Source organism: Micropterus salmoides, unplaced genomic scaffold, assembly GCF_014851395.1.
Source record: "Micropterus salmoides isolate LMB-PRFRI ecotype aquatic unplaced genomic scaffold, ASM1485139v1 Ms_hic_scaffold_9, whole genome shotgun sequence".
Classification (NCBI taxonomy): Eukaryota; Metazoa; Chordata; class Actinopteri; order Centrarchiformes; family Centrarchidae; genus Micropterus; species Micropterus salmoides.
The window spans coordinates 20,766,870-20,779,538 of record NW_024044681.1 but is presented as its reverse complement, the minus strand read 5'-3'; the positions used below and the strand labels follow the sequence as shown (position 1 = coordinate 20,779,538).

The following is a 12,669-nucleotide window of genomic DNA, read 5'->3' as shown; positions in this document are numbered from 1 at the left end:
TTCACAAATGCTTTTCTGCATACCTCGGTTGTAACGAGTGGTTATTTCAGTCAAAGTTGCTCTTCTATCAGCTTGAATCAGTCGGCCCATTCTCCTCTGACCTCTAGCATCAACAAGGCATTTTCACCCACAGGACTGCCGCATCCTGGATGTTTTTCCCTTTTCACACCGTTCTTTGTAAACCCTAGAAATGGTTGCCAAATCCCAGTAACTGAGCAGATTGCGAAATACTCAGACTGGCCCGTCTGGCACCAACAGCCATGCCACGCTAAAAATTGCTTAAATCACCTTTCTTTCCCATTCTGACATTCAGTTTGGAGTTCAGGAGATTGTCTTGACCAGGACCACACCCCTAAATGCATTGAAGCAACTGCCATGTGATTGGTTGATTAGATAATTGCATTAATGAGAAATTGAACAGGTGTTCCTAATAATCCTTCAGGTGAGTGTAAAACACAGATCATTTTATACAAAGAACATTGACCTATCTTAATTGATGATTTGTTTATACTAGAACAAATTCATTTCTTTTAATACACCCTTTTTTAATGTAGTTTTACATTTAAATTTAGTGAAATATGTCCACAAAAGTAGTCAACACAGACAAACAAGCTGCTTATCATGTGGCTTGGAACATCAGTGAACACAGTGTTACAATTGCCCCCGATGTTGCAGCCATGATAAAATCTTGTACGCCCGCTAGCCACAACTATACTAGCATAGTGTTAATTGTTAATCCATAACCTAGAGATGAAATCTATGTTTGTTTAAATTTGTAGTAATTTAAACTTTAGACAGCAGAAGAAAAATACTGCACATCCAAAAAGTTACTTTCATACCTCAAAATTAGTATTTTGTTAAAAACTTCTGCTGCGGTGAAATGATCCTGCTCCTTTTCCACAGGCAGAGAGAGAATCCCACTGAGCATGTGCAGTCATCACTCTAGCTTGTTTCTGTTGAGTGTGTGAAATTGAGTGTGTTACAATTGCCCCCTGTTACAATTGACCCCAGTCTCCGCTACAGTTTAGTCATATATGATTATTATTGGTAATGTAAAATAAAACATACAATTTGACACGTCACGTTTTCGTATTTTTATAAACTGCTTTCCCTTCAACATACTGCTCCGCTGCTCAACAGAGCAAATGATAGTCTATTATTCGCGACTTGTAACTAATCAGATGTGATGCTGTAGCGGGACATTGAGCAAGACAGACAGAGAGAAGCTGTTAGATCAGAGCTGAAGTAGCACATTTGATCCAAACTGTGAGTTTACTAAAGTGGTAACTGAAGGGAAAAACATTTGCATATATTTAGTCAATAAATGTATTTAACACAGTCACCAAATAACAAAATTACACCCAACCAGCTGTTGAATTGGTACAAAAATTAACTTTCACGCTAAACACAATTTGTCAATTTATGACATTAGTAAAAATTGACACCAGTAAAATAATATGTTAAAATAATATGTTTTTTTTATGTTTTCTGCTGTGTTTATCAGGCAGGCTGTGCAATGATGTCTGGGTTGGCTGCTCTGTGTCTCCTGCTCCTGCAGACAGGAGATTTGGGGTTTAGGATCCTACTTGATGTAAACTCTCTGAAATTTTCCGGGGGAGAAGAAAAATCATCATAGATGGATTATCAGCTGTGAAGGCCAGCAACAAGTTATAGAACTTTGGGGCAGCAAGAGAACAACTGGGAACAATCTTACACACTTTACAGGTACTTTCTCCTCGTTTTGTTTCCATTTTAAGTTTCTCACACAAATGTTAATCAGGTGCAGCAGTGTTATGCCATATGCAAATGTATCAAAACTGTATGCAATGCCATTTGTTTATCTTAGTGAAGAGGTTTGAAAAAACAATCTTGGTATTAAAAGATAATGACAGATGCTGTTTTTGACATGTTGTAAATATTTAACTTGTGTTCCTTTTTCAATAACAGGATTTCTACAGTCATAGCAACTGGGTGGAAATGGAAAACATACTCCCAAACTCAGATCAGACACCAGCATCGGTAACATTGCAGGTAATAGTTCATGTGATGTCAGTGTGTTTATCTGTCTTACCAAAACAAAGCAATACAGAGATGAAGAAAGATTTGATGTGATTAGAGAGATCATTTTACAAAACATAACACTGACAAAATATCTTGTGAATTTTCTTTTGCTACAGCTGAAAGCAGAGCAACCTGTCGCAACTGTAATGTAGACGACTGCACAAACAACATTTTGGAGGACATCCTGCAGGAAAAGTTACTTAACTCTGGATATACTGGTGTTTCCAAACCAAATGGTAAATTATTATTAAAATTTCTGCATACCTAAAGAATTGTGTTTAAATTAGAGTACCAATGCCATTTATAAAATTGAGAAATACGTTTGTCATTAGGCTCATATGTCAAAGCTCCATGACAACAAATAGCACCTGTGTCATCTCAATATGTGAAGAAAGTCACAGTCGACAGTGGTCAATGGTGGTCCCACGTTTGATTCTGAACTAATGACACACAACATTAGGGTCTGAGCTGCTTCTGATGGTGGCTGCACATCTGCTCGTACTGGCTGAGGCTGGATGTGGATCAACTGTGTTAGTACTGACTGACTAGTCTGACTTAAGATCATTTCTGAGTAGGATACTGAGTATTGAGAGTGATTTTTTTTTATGTTTAAGGAGTCAACTCACCCAAGTCATATTTTGAAAACAGTTTATTTTAGATTCAAATGGATTATCCCATCCTGAAATATATGTAAATATTTTAGTTGGAGACATTACTGCCATGTCCTGACTGAGATGCCTCTGTAAATACTGACTCAACTCCCCCCTGCTCTCCTACTTCTTTCTAATTTGACACACTATTTATAGAACATTGCACCCATTCCCATTACATTGATAATGAAGCTAATGCAAAGTTCACCACAGGTTTGCATGCATATCCATCCTAAACTGCAATACCTCTACAAAACCAGCAGATCAAGATATCATTATTATGAGTCATACTTAAGATCAAAATTGGTCGTAAGTCTGTTTTATAAATGAGACCCCTGGTTCACTCGCACTGTTCTCATAGTGTAATTGTAGGCCACAGCAACAGCTATTTTCAGAGAAAAAGCTCTAAAACTCACTGGACACTACCTGCTCAGTACCAAACAGCAGACAGACAAATGTAGAGACTAGTTGGTGAACATAGTGGAGCATTTAACAGCTAAAGAGCCAAATATTTGCCTCTGGAATTGATGGAGACCAAACACTGAGCTAAAAGAGAGTTCACATTTGACAGCACCAAATGACTTGATGAATGATTTAATTTCTTCCAGTGGTGAGCATCTACTGTATGTCCTTTGTGCAATGTATTATGGTAGAAACATGACCACATTACATACTCAAAAGCAGCTAGAATTAATTTGAAGTATAAATTTGGGACACAGCTCTAAAAATGTTTTTCAACTATTCGTGATTCCAGGACATCACCATAGTATTCAGATTTCATCCTCTGGGAACTATGAATGTCTGTACAAAATGATGAGTGCAATGCATTTATTAGTTGTTAACATGTTTTAGTCAAGACCAAAGTGGTGGACCCACCAGCAGACCAACTCTTTGGTCCCTACCATGCTTAAAAGCACAAGTTGAAAGAGAAGACGGTGAAAAGCAGTGTGGTAGTCTCTAAAAAAGATGAAGACATAAAGCTGTATGAAACATTTTGTTCCGTTTCTAATGCTGAACAGGAAAAATGCAGCCATAGAGGTACGCATGATATATCAAGTACAATTGAGCCTAAAGGTGGGATCAACAAAGACACGTTAAGCTCGAACCATGGACATCTCCACATTACAGCAGCAGATTTGGCAATAGCTGCAACCAGTGAGCTACTAGAGGACGTTCGAAAGGCTGCTGGTGACCGAGTATTCCTACAGTATGTAACCCCCATTCTGCATGTTTCAGTTACACTACTGTAAGAAGACAAAGGGATTTAATCTCTATTTTATATGTCTCTCTCCATTCCTTAGGATGATAGGAATCTCCAAAGGCTCCAGTAACGCTCTTTGTATGTTGTTGTTTTGGTTTATGGTGTGTGTATGTGCATACTTAACACTGTAGCTGAGCTGATTTGTTTAAGCTGTTCTGTGTATATAACGAGAGCAATGTAATCAAATTCCTCATATGTGTGCACATACTCTGCCATTACAGCTGATTCAGATTCTTAGGTCTTGATTGAAATAAAGCATGAGTGATGACGTTAAAGCAGTGAGGACTGTCACTTCCTAAATAATCAACAATAAAGTGGGAACATAGAATGAGCCCTCTGTTTACATACCTTTCACTGATCTAGGCAGGATCTTAACGCCCTGGACTGGACTCAAGTTTTTGTCCTCTGAAGTGAAGTAAAAGGGATGTTTGTTCTTCATCTACTTGCCTGCAAAACTGTAACTAACTCAATAAAACAATCCAGTGTGTCATGTTTTTATAGGCCTACTGATGATTAAAATAATTTCTTCCTCCTGAACCCCAGATTTTGGGCAACTGACAAAAACTATAGACCCCAAAGTCTGGGCCCATGTCCACCAAAGCGCTTTTCAGCTGCGTCTTTTTTCAGTTCATTCCAATGGGAGCGCCTCGTTTTTATAAGCTGGTAAAAACGCCAGCAGCGTGACGAGGCGTTGAGCGTTTTTCCAGGTGTCGTGCCAAGTTATCCCCGACAGAAAGTGTTTCCCCTGCCGCTGGAGCGCGCGTGCATTCAGCGGTGAAGGCGGACCTTCGACTTCATCAAAGTGAATGAAAAATATACCATGTGGATTGTTTAATCTATAGTTTTAGTTTTGTTTTATTAACGAGGTTTGTGTAGAGCAAGCTAGCACTTATAAACGTTTTTATAGGCTTACGTTATGTGTTACCGAACTTCGTATTATTTATTCATTGCACTCAACTGAGAATGTCTACACAAGACGAGCATTTAGTTTCACTCGTAAAGCAAACATTTATTTCGCGATAGTCTGGTGATGTTATAACTGACCACGTAGTCGATCACTTTGTCATGTTACTGCTACTCCAACACAACACTCAACAGCTCACACACTCCATCCTCAGTCCACACGCAGTGTTGAAGCAGATTCTGCTCAGTCCTGCTCTGGAACCCGACCAGCATCTCCTCGTCCTCTTTTCTCCACAACCACACTAATAATTGGTGACTCCATAACCAGAAACATCCATTTCTTTAACGCTACCACTCACTGATTTCCCGGTGCCACCACAGCTGACATTTTAAAAAAACTCCAGGACCTGATGCCGCTCCCGTCCTCCATCACAAGAGTGATAGTCCATGTCGGAACAAATGATACAGCTCTTCAGCAGTCTGAAAATCAGATTTTAACCATCTTTTTAACTTTTTAAAGCAGTGTGGAAAGTCCGTTTTTATCTCTGGTCCCATTCCCACAGTTGGTCGCGGTGCTGGCCGCTTCAGTAGACTCCTTGGCTTCCACGACTGGCTATAGTCCGCTTGCAGGGCTGACCGTGTGTGTTATGTGGATAATTTTTTATAGTTTCTGGCAAAGAATGTCTCTTTTTAAGACAGACGGACTTCACCCAAACAAACGGGGCTCAGAAATGTTAGCTGCTCACATACAGCATGTGGTGCGGTCCACACATGACTTACGTGATTGACTAATCATTCATGCAGCACACCTGGACACACCACCGGTCACTGAACAGATCTCTGGCTCACTGCCACAAACAACTGTCTCCACCTGCTGGCATGTAAAGCCGTCTGCTCCCAGCGCTGTTCCAAAGACTTCTATTCCTGTCATCATCACGCATAGACCAGTAAACCAAAATGTGCACATCCCACACAGAAATAATAGTAATCTCTTAAGGATTAGGACAACTGCACCAACTCCAGCACCTAGAACAAACACATTTAAAATGGCTCTCTTCAATGTGAGATCTCTGTCAAGTAAGACTTTTATCTTAAATGATTTTATCTTGTCTGCAAATCTAGATTTTATGTTTTTAACTGAATCCTGGTTGTAAATGAATGACTATAGCCAGCTAGCTGAACTGTGTCCGCCTCAATATGATTGTTTTAGTCAACCGAGGGTCAGTGGTCGTGGTGGTGGGCTAGTGAGCATGTATAGGGAAAATTTAAAATGTCATCAAGTACATTGTGATGAATATGAAATGACTTTTTAAATATGGCCACTTCTTTTAACTTCAAACAACATGTCCAAGGGCAAACCCAACCGTGTTCATACACTGGACTACATTGGGTTTTTACCCTGGGTGTCAGCATTTCCTCTGTGGAATTAGTGGACATGACCATATCTGACCACAGATGTATTGTTTTTAGCTGCGATTCGCCTGTTACTCATGCCGCCTCACCAAGCTCCGTGTGTTCTCGCATCTTTAATGAACAAAGTGTTTCAAAGTTTTGCGCATTCTTTCAGAGCCAAAGCCAACACCTGTCTGATTCCAACACCAATAATCTGGTCGATCACTTCAATCATATCTGCTTGTCGTCACTAAATATTACTGCTCCTCTAAAGGTTAGGCCTACGTCTAAAGCTAGTAAACAACCCTGGATAAATGAGCATTCGCAGCCTCAAAAGGGAATGCAGGAAAGCAGAGCACAGATGGAAAATATCCAGTCTCCAAGTCCATTACCTCAGTCTGAAGGATTTATTAATTAACTACAATAACATGGTTAAGGATGCGAGAACACACTATTTTTCTAAACTCATTACTACTTATAAACACAATCCCAGGTTTCTGTTTAAGACTGTGGATCAGCTGGTAAACCCAATCCCTCCTTGTGCCTCAGCTGGAAGTAATGATGACTGTGAATTGTTTTTATCTTATTTTACCAATAAGGTGGTGTCAATCAGAGCCTCTATTACCCCCGCGGCCTGTCTGGGCTTTTAAAACAGTATCACAAATGAGTGTCCTCCAGCCCACTTGATGGTAATACCTACAAAGTTTTTACTGAAAGTAATAGATTCTGTTGGGCCCCATTTGATCTCTGTTTTCAACAGCTCCCTATCTACTGGTTGTGTCCCTGATTATTTTAAAACGGCTTGCGTGAACCCACTTTTAAAGAAACCTGGTTTAGATCCCTCCCTCCCACATAATTTTAGACCAATTTCAAAACTGCCTTTTATTGCAAAGATTCTAGAAAGAATTGTGTCCAAACAGCTGCTCACTGTCCTGGAAAATAACAAAATATTTGAAAAGTTTCAGTCTGGTTTTAGGAAGTACCACAGCACTGAGACTGCCCTGCTTAAAGTCACCAATGACCTGTTAATGTCTGCTGATGAAGGCATGTGCTCAGTCCTTGTACTCCTGGACCTTAGCGCTGCTTTTGACACCATTGATCACAACATCATGTTAGACAGACTGAGGCACTGGGTGGGGATCTCTGGTACTGCCCTAGAATGGTTTTCATCCTACCTGTCAAATAGGAAGTTTTGCGTGTCTGTAAACAACTATGTCTCTTCGTTCTGTCCAGTTAAATATGGTGTGCCTCAGGGGTCGGTCTTTTCATTTTGTTTTCCTTGTATCTGCTTCTTTTCATTTTGTTTTCCTTGTATCTGCTTCCCCTTGGACATATTATCCATAAACATGGCATTTCTTTTCATATTTATGCTGATGACACACAAATATACTTGCCCGTCAGATCCACAGACCCTGGAATGCTGAGTTCACTTAACAACTGCCTTTGTGAAGTTAAAAAATGGATGTCAAATAATTTCCTCCAGCTGAACTCAGACAAAACAGAAAACCTGGTCATTGGGTCTCAGCAGATGGCAAATCAAATACTGCCATCTGCTGGTTCCCTAGTAAATCACATTAAGCCTGTGGCAAAGAACCTTGGTGTTTGGTTTGATAGTGATTTAAATTTCGAGCAGCACACCACAAAGTTTGTTCAATCATGTTTTTATGAACTTAGAAATATAGCAAAAATTCGATCTATGTTAACTTTTAAGGACACCGAGACCATTTTTACAGACTCCAGTCTGCTTCACCGATGAACACAGAGCTGCGGAGGAACATCTGGCTTCATGAGACAGTTTTTATATCGCTGTCACTTGATGTTTTTATACTGCGCCATTCATCTGCTATTGTGATAGCAATGCGCCAAGGTGCAAGCGCACGTAAATCTGATTACTTAGATCGTTCAAACTGGGCCCTGGGACTTCTTCCTCGCAGCAGAGGAGATATTTGATCACATTTTACAGTTGGTGTTGGAACAGCTTCAATAACAGGAGCCTGGGAACTTGTTGATCGCACCTGGTTCCAAATCAAGGCGCAGATCATTTATCATTAACTCAGACTGACACATCTCAGTAAACGGGTGTTACGACCCGTGAGATCTGTGGGCTGTGCGTTACTGTAGGTGTGTCTGTCTCTCTCTTGCAGGTGTGTACCTGTACCTGCTGAGTGTGACGTGGGGTGGAGCTCACAGCTGGGGCCGATTAGTGGCGATTAGTGGGCCACATAAGCAGAGCCAGTGGAGTGGTCTCGAACGTGACGTCTTACTTCTCACTCAATCACTCACCCTTCCTTGGGCTCGCATTATTCTGTGTGATTTACTGTGTGATCTACTTCGTGACTTGTAGGATGTGACCGTCGGAGTGCCGCTGGTAACTTTTCCTCGCGCCGTGAGGTCGGTGACTCCGTGGAGGCGGCATTCCCGATCAGTGGAAGTGTGGTGAGCGACGGGCAACCTCCGTGTGTGCTTTCCCAGTGCTGAGGGAGCAGCGGAGTCTGTGAGGCCTATTGTGTCGCATCGTATGTTGTTTGGTTACTTTATATAATTTGCATCGTCTCTTGTGTGGGCAGAGATCGTTTTTTGTTGATTAAACGCCTTTTTGTTTTGATTAAGAATAAATATATTAACTTGGCGCATGTTTAGAATCATCCTTGGTTTTTCCCACCCGGTTATTTATCTTTTGTTCGTCCCACACCCCTAGACAAGCTGGGGACCTAACAACGGGTCTCTTACATATTCAACCAAGGTACAAGTTTAATAAACACAAATGACAACGTAGGCTACAATTATTTACAATTAAGAGGTGGTGTGCCTTGACGTTCTAGTTTTAATTGCAAATCTAGTAAAACCAGAACTGAGCTTGATGATATATGATATAATATAATATACGATTTAGTCTTTATTGGGTTGCATCTACCGGTATTGATGGGTAGAGGCTACTTGTGCTAAATGATGATCTATGGCTACAAAGGTGCAAAGCCCCTTTATTTATTTATATATTTTTTTCTTTTTTACTCTTTACACTTAGAATTCTGTTCAAATGTCGGCAGTCTTGAGTAGATAAAACTATGATGAACTCAGTGGAGCTGTTTTCTTAAGTGGCTCCAGGTGATCACAGCTGAGGGAGCTGCAGGGCGACACCTGCTGGTCAATTTTTGTAAATCCTCTTTGTGTGCTTGCTGTCGGTTCGATGCCATCGATCTTTACAATATTGAGAACACTTTACTGTCCACAGTATTTACTAAAATAAAAAGATAAGCCTTAATATGCGATGCTAAAATTAACACCTTTGTTTAATTCATTACAGTTTGCACCACAAACTACATGCTCCAAACTGATCATACAGCTGAATCGCTACCTCTCAAACTGTTAATCTCTTAATCATGAAGGCAGATTTATTGCATTGTTTAATTAGTTTTCACTAATAAACCGTCATCTAAGTGTATATTTTTGTGGAGACATTGTATCGTCTTAAGGCAAAGAGGGAGAACCACAGCAGGAATGGAAATTCTTTGGGAGAACCTTAATTTTGAAAAGCAGCCTGAAAAGCAGCCTGATCGAAGCACAAACTGATAGAGCACACTGTCCAATCAGAAGCAGGGGGTTGATGAAGTCCCACCCACCAATGAAAGGAAATATTGAGTGATAAATTTGTTTTATCAGTAAGAAAGGAATACGAGACATTGTGCTGAATTTGGTTTTTTGCTTTTGATTAAAAAACAAAAAAACAAAAAAACAAAAAATCAAACTGAATGTTGGTTATTTCGTTTCGGGCCCAAAACTGAAAAAACAGAAAAACGACCTGTTTCTGGTTTCTGCCTTTGTTAATTATACCAAAAATTAGTCTGGACTGCGGTGCACACAGGACAGAGCCCGGTGTTGGGACAGGAAGTTCGCTCTCTGCTGGAAAAAGGGGCCATAGAACTTATTTCCCCGGTGGTCAGAGAGGCCAGGTTCTACTGGTTCTACAGGTTCTATTGGGGCGCGGTGAACCAATATCGGGTTCTTCCATTCAGCCTAGCACTCTCTCCCCGCACATTCACCAAATGTATGGATGCAGCCCTGGCCCCAATGAGGCTCCAGGGCATCCGCATACTGAACTACATCGATGACTGGCTCATCCTGGCCCAGTCTCGGGAGTTAACGGTTCGGCATCGAGATGTCGTCCTCGCCCACCTTCATCGTTTGGGGCTGCGGCTCAACAAGAAGAAGAGCATGCTGACGCTCACCCAGCGGACTACGTTCCTAGAGGTGGTGTGGGACTCAACGACGATGCGGGCCCACCTGTCCATTTTTTTTTTTTTGTCCTCAGTGACCAGAGTGTAGTTAGGCCGCGCCATCACTGTAAAACACTTTAAAGAGGGTGTTGGGTCTCCTGGCAGCAGCGTCCAGTATAATACCTTCTGGACTACTGCACATGAGAGCCATGCAGTGGTGGCTAAAATCCAAGGGATTCTCCCCGAGGGGAAATCCGCTCCGTCTGATACGGGTTACGAGCAGGGCCCGTGTTGGGAGCGATCTGTCGCCGAACAATTATTTCTATAGACGCCTCACTCAAGGGATGGGGCGCGGTCATGGACGGCCGCTTTGCGAGAGGCTCCTGGCAGGAGCATCATTTCTCCTGGCACATAAATTGCCTGGAAATGTTGGCGGTATTCAGAGCTCTGAGGAGTTTTCTGCCCGCCCTCCGTGGTCGCCACGTCCTTGTCAGGACCGACAATACGGCAGTGGTGGCCTATTTGAATCACTAGGCACATGTCTGTAACTGGCACATCAGATCCTCCTGTGGTCCCAGCAGAGACTGCTGTCCCTCAGAGCGATGTACGTCCCTGGGACCCATAATCAGGGAGCAGACCTGCTGTCGAGACAGGGACTGAGGCCCGGGGAATGGAGACCCCACCCCGAGGTGGTGGAGTTATTATGTGAAAGGTTCGGCCCCATAGACGTGGACTTATTCGCGTCCCGAGAGACTACGCACTGTCCCCTGTGGTTCTCCCTCTCGCCCCCAGCCCCGCTAGGGCTGGATGCCATGGTGCAGACGTTGCCGAGGCTGCGTCTGTATGCCTTTCTCCCAGTCGCTCTGCCCCTGGGGGTGCTGGAGCAGGTCCGTCAGGACGGCGTCAGCCTACTACTGGTAGCCCCGGTTTGGCCGGCACGAGTGTGGTTCTCGGATTTAATATCGCTCCTGGAGGGCCCGCCCTGGCAGGTCCCTCTGAGGAAAGACCTGCTGTCCCAAGCGGAGGGCCGGATCCTTCACCCACACCCCGCCCTGTGGTAGCTGTATGGTCTGGCCCCTGAAGTGGCGTAGTTCCTGGAGGCGGGCCTAACGGCAGGAGCGGTCGAGACACTACTCACCTCTAGAGCCCAATCCATGAGAAGCATGTACGGCCTGAAGTGAAATGTGTTCGCCACCTGGTGTAGAGAACGGGCGGTGGACCCAGTTACCTGCTCGGTAATTATGATACTGGAGTTCCTCCAGCACCATTTCTCTGCGGGCCTCTCCCCGTCCACGCTCAAGGTGTATGTGGCTGCCATTGCAGCGTTCCACACCCCTCTGAGTGATGGTCGTGCGCTTCCGTGGAGCCCAGAGGATGAGCCCCTTGACTCGTTCCATGGTTCCCACCAGGGACCTGGCAGTGGTTCTCAAAGCGCTGGCTGAGGCCCCCTTCAAACCCCTGGAGTTGACTGAGGCCAAGCACATGACCCTCAAGATCGCCTTTCTCCTCGCTATCACCTCTCTAAGGAGGGTGGAGGATCTCCAAGCACTTTCGGTTTCTCCTCGATGCCTGGAGTTTGCCCCGGGGAGGGTCAGGGCCATCCTGCACCCTTGTCCAGGCTATGTCCCTAAGGTTCCGTCCAGTTTGGCAGGGTCCACGGTGCTGCAGGCGTTTCATCCCCCACCTCGTGCGACGGCGGAGGACGGGAGACTTCATCTGCTCTGCCCTGTTAGAGCGCTGAGTATTTACACTCTGAGGTCTTCCCGGTGGAGGAAAGCAGACCAGTTGCTGGTATGTTTCGGGTCACCCAAGGCTGAGCTCCCCGCTTCTAAACACACCATCAGCAACTGGATCGTTCAGACTATTTCCCTGGCCTATCAGGTGCGTGGTTTGCCGTGACCTATGGCCGTAAGGGCGCACTCTACCCGAGGCACGGCGGCTTCTAGGGCCCTCCTCGCTGGGGCGTTGCTCCAGGATTTGTGTGACATGGCTGGCTGGGCCACCCCTCACACTTTCATCCGGTTTTACAGTCTGGACCTTCCTTCTGCACCCGGCACCCGTGCACTGTCCTCTTAGTCGTGCCTCAGGTTGCACGCTGGGGGCAGGCGGGGTTTCGGCGCAGCCTAAGTGGGTATCTCGTTCCCATAGTGTCGTCACCGACGCACTTTGAGTTCCCTCGAAGGGGGAA

At 43.9% G+C, this 12,669-nt stretch overlaps 1 long non-coding RNA gene across 1 annotated transcript; it reads left to right on the top strand.

The window, feature by feature from the left end:
- The first annotated feature begins 3,327 nt into the window (after positions 1–3,327).
- Positions 3,328–4,247, top strand: LOC119895940. The gene is made up of 2 exons (XR_005443134.1): positions 3,328–3,918; positions 4,013–4,247. It is a non-coding gene; the product is annotated as an uncharacterized LOC119895940 (long non-coding RNA).
- Positions 4,248–12,669: the final 8,422 nt, after the last annotated feature.